Source organism: Pinus tabuliformis, chromosome 1_2 (genome assembly GCF_031772625.1).
Source record: "Pinus tabuliformis cultivar Carrire ecotype Pingquan chromosome 1_2, CPIR1, whole genome shotgun sequence".
NCBI classification, from domain to species: Eukaryota; Viridiplantae; Streptophyta; class Pinopsida; order Pinales; family Pinaceae; genus Pinus; species Pinus tabuliformis.
In genome coordinates this window covers 27,126,121-27,131,227 of record NC_142298.1, presented here as the reverse complement: position 1 = coordinate 27,131,227, position 5,107 = coordinate 27,126,121, and positions in this window count along the sequence as shown.

Sequence of the window (5,107 nt, the reverse complement as noted above, 5' to 3'; positions counted from 1 at the left end):
TCTACTTCCCTTGCAGATCGCCAAACGAAGTCGAAGTTTCTCGTAGATCTCCTCTAGCGCTTTCCCGATCTATCTCTCTCGGACGGGTCTGCAACTCCGCCGATCTGCACCGTTTGCAAACCGCCAAACGAAGTTCACGCTATTCGCATATCCCTTGGCGCTACCCCGAGCGGAAAATCTGCGCTAACTGAAAATCGCTTAGAGTATTTCAATTGGCGCTACTTTCCCGATAAAATCCCGCGCTAATCGGGCTTTCTGGCGCTCTCGCGCAGTCTATTCCTCAAAATCCACGCTAATTCCTCTTCTGGCGCGACTGTCAGTGCAAAATCCGCACGAATCCGTGAAAAAACCGCGCCAAAATTTTCAAGTCCGAGCCAGGTGTTCTGCAGTCCACCTGCTCAATCGAGCACACACCTCTCGTGTACACACAGCCACAAAGGCACTTCAAGCCACACAGGCTATTCCAGCCACACAGGCAAGCTAGCTACTACAGGCACTTCAGCCTCACACGTGACAAAAGGTCAGGCTCACTCACTCTGAGCTCTGATACCAAGATAAAATGTGAACAAAATTGAAAAGAAAGAGATGTAGCTCTCAGGTGTGGCCTGCACCTGGAGACTACACTCATCAAACTTGAGAGATCACTCTCGTCCACTCTATTCCCAATCAATCAAAGATTACATCATTAAATACAATACCAGGAAATAGGAAGTTCCACCCAAACCCCATAATTATAGGAACTAATCCTAAACTAGGGAGAAAGTTACAACAACGTATCTATTTTCTCCATTAATATCAAAATAATATTAATTATTCTCAACTCCATCGTCCCAGCCATGGCATCTATTTCCAAGTTTTTTTTCTAGCAAAGAGTGGTGTAGACATTCTTAATCTCACATAAGGCATGGCTTTTGATAAGACTCTAGTTTTTCCGGGCTAAATTCCATATTGAGGAGCTTAAGAGATACTCTATAGCTCTTAAATATTCAAACTAAAAAATAGTGTGATAATATCTCGTCTCAAATTTCATTTGCTCTCTTAAACCACCTCCACTATAGTTTAGCTCCCAATAACATATTCAAGATATTCAGTGCTCTCAATCCCAAACCCCAAACCAGTTTGGGGACAAAGATTTTCCCAAACAACGATTGACAATTTTTATTTTCTTAGCTCCTCTCCACAGAAAATCTCTATAAAGGGAGCAATGGATTTGCATATTTTATTTATTTTGTTAATCAGTTTTCCTTCTTCCATTATGAAGGTACTACTGCGTCATCCATAATGATATGTTGTTTCACTTGCTGCATGCGGGTCTTCGGGCATGTTTTCATTCGAGATATGACCAAATTCCTTTCTATTCCATTTTGAGTTTGACTTTAAATTCCTTTGAGTTTAAGTAGAACGTATGCATGGAATTTCATCCTTGGACCCATAATTCTTCCCACCAGCTTTTGGCTTTAGACCGTAAATCGAGGTCTTATAGCCAAAGCCTTCAAATTTAAAGGGAGGATTACAAGGAGCCATTTTCAAGCTAACTCCAAGCGGATTCGCTAGTGCTTGGCAGAATACCGGCTTCAGCAAAATGATCGTGTTCACGTAATTCTTCAGATATTACAAATCAATCCAGCCAACTAGATACCTGATGTCTCCCTCCCCTCCAGTTATTCCTAAGTATGTCTCCCTACCCTCCAGTTATTATTCCTGAGTATACACACTATTGATAGTATTTAGATTGTCCACTTGAACTTGATGAAAATGTCAGAAAATTGTTGTGCCTTAGGATCGATTCTTTTGATTCCCCTGCCCACCCTTTCTTCTCTTCCAGGAAAATCTTCTTCGACAACCAAAACCTCATCTGGGTGGAGGGATTTCATAACATTGAAACCTCCGCCAACTTGAAGTGGTCAATATACTAGGTCTGGTAAAGACTAAAAAATGGCATTACATGTTAAATATCATTTTTCCTCAATTATTTTTAATTATAAATAGAAATATGGTATTTACCTATTAAATTTTAATTATCCACGAGTTTATTAGTTAATCCATGCACTTGATAGAGTGTCTTGGATAACCAATTGAAATACTTTTTAATTTTATGTTGAATTTAATCACGAAGATATTAGAGTGTCTTGGATAAGCAATTGAAATATTTTTTAATTTTATGTTGAATTTGATCACGAAGATATTTGAGTTTTCATACCAAAAAAAATTTAATGTTTGGAAAAAAATAGTTTATATTCAAAAATATAAATTTGTTTAATTTATAAATAAATATTATAAAATTTTAAAAGAATTATATAAAAATTTCATAATTGTTATAAATGTTTAAAATAATTCTATTTTAATCACGGTTCTACAAAGCCCTAGATGGATTAAAGCTTTCCAGATTCAAACTTATTTTAAAAGGTAAAAACTGAAAAATTATTTAAAAATTACTAGATTTGATTTTTTCAAGAATATATATATATATATTTGAAGTTATAGATAAATTAAAATTTTAAATTCAAAGATTCAATACTTTGAAAAATCTCCATATACAATTTTTATAAATTACACCCGGCAAAAATATTTGATAATTTTTAGACAAAATAAATAATAAAAAATTTAAATAATTTTAACATATAATTTTTTTTAATTATTTTATATAATGTATAGATAAATTATATTTAGATAATAGATTTATCTTATTTTATTAGTGATATATATATATAGATAACGAAATTTTGTTTTTTATTGGCGCAGATTTTTATTTAAAAAATATTTTGGTTTTTTAAAGGAACCACATTATTATTTTCAAATAAATTTTTAGAAAATATTTTGTTTTTCTTTTTGGCCATAAACTTTACATGATTTATTAGAAATTTGAAGCATAATTGCAGTTTTAGATCTCTATCACACTTAAAAAAATTCCCTTGTACCAAAATCAGTGACGCCACTGATTTATGGTCTTAGCGGCTGCTGCCACTCGATTTTCCTCCCTCTTTTTGGTTTTTCAAAGCTCTAATTTGGTTGTGTTGAATGCAATTTAAGTAAATACTAACCACTAGAGTTGTATTCATGTCCGTCACTCCTCTTGGCGTTACGACGTGTCCATCTGATTGTGCTACAGTAGAAATTTAAATGGCTGTATTCAAAAGGGTGCCGCTATATTCAAAAGAAACCTCAACACGCAACCGTTAAAATCCAATTTTTGAAGTCCTGTGAGTTGCAGAGTGTACACTTGATCAAGCTCACGTGTCACGAGGAGTCACCTTCACCAAAGATTGTGGAAATATCGTCCATTGCTATCATTATTCACATTCTGCGTACTATGCATGAAAGGGATGAAAAAAATGGCATCGTATCTTTCAACGATTTCGTACTGCCGCGTCACATTGAAAATATATTAGTGTCCAATAGCGAAAAAGGAGTCAATGGATAGGAATGAAAATTCTCACATGCTTAATGCGCATGACTACATGACAATAATGTGATAAAAATAGTACTATGAGATTTGACAATTATGCCATCAAAACATTCGTGATGAGATGAACCTATGAACATATGGGCGATACAAATCGATGTGGTTTGTTATTTTATTGAAATGACTCCCTCAAGCCTCCTTGTTTTACATGTGTAGATTTTCTTTTCACTTTCAATAGAGATGGTGGAATGTCATCACGCAGTCTCACCATCTAGCAATTCTGCACCGAGCTTGACCTCTGTCAATCTCATAGCACGCAGAAAACTTCTCACTATCAGTTATTATTTCCCTTGGGTTTATATAGAGAAGGTAGTAGCCATCCACAAACTTGGTAGTAACGTATGAAACACGGATGAAGTTCAGATAGTGAAGATTATTGTCTTTTCTTGGCGCGCAGTGTGGAAAATTCCAGCGCTCCAGTAAACCAAGCCACGGAGTAACATGAATAGGCAGAAATTTTTAGTAGGGTTCAAAATTTCCCTTTTTGGATCCCAAACATCCATATAAATTGCCGACTTCTACCAAAATCAGTAACTTTAAAAGTATGGCCACGTGATTACCCTGTCCGTAATAGCCGCTGCTGCCCATGTGTTATTTCGTAATTTGTTTTCGTCCAAGGATGGAATTTGGTTGTATATTGAATTCCTTTTGGCTTTTCAAAGGTCCTATCTGTAATTTGTTTCCGTCGAACGATAGAATTTGTTTAGTTGTGTGTATTGAATGCACTACAACTCGAGTTTACTCGTCTTTTCCTGCGACGGTCTTATTTTGCCCACCCAACGCTTAATAAAACTGGGATGCTATACGGAGTCCACGTGGATGCTACATTTTCTAGGCGTTTTTAGGTGCCCATCTGATTGTTGTAAGTTTAAGCGTCATGCTCGAAGTTTAAGGGGTTATATTCAAAAGCATCATACTCTATTGTTAGGTCTTGGAGGGTTATTGGACATTTTATTATTTAATTGGACAGAATTTGGTTCTATAGCGTGATACTCTACTCGCTATATGTTTTGAAGATTTTTTTGATATATTTTATTATCTAATTTAACATAATTTGATAGAGATTGGTTAAAATTACGAATTTAATTGTTATTTCAAAACTAGAAACTAAGAAAAAAATTATTTCAATTCAACCAAAAACTACAGATTTTCTTAAAAAAAAAATAGCTTCAAAAAATTGCGACTATATTCAAAAGATTTGTCCCTTCAAAAAGTTGTGACTATAGTATTTGGTTTCCCAAGATTTTAGAAGTGACATGAGTTATTATAGTCCGTTAGAGAGTGTACATTGGATGATCATGAGGTGTGTTGGAGTCGAATTCCACAAAATATTGTGGAAATATACTCCATTTGTATTTGTATTAGCTTTCACTTTCAAAGTAAAATAAATGGGATTATAAAATGGAGTTGTCTATAATGCGACTTTTTGGAGATTCCGGTGACGGCGGAAGAAATTGAGGTTAAATCTTGATTTGTTGCAGTTAAAATGGTTTTTTAACTGCATATTTGGATTGCAGAAACTAGCTATCAAACTTGCGATTCCAATAAATTGCTGCTGGATTTTGACGGAAAAACTTCCAAAAAGTCGCATTATAGACAACTGCTTATAAAATAAGACATCCTCAACATTCGTTTCCACTATTT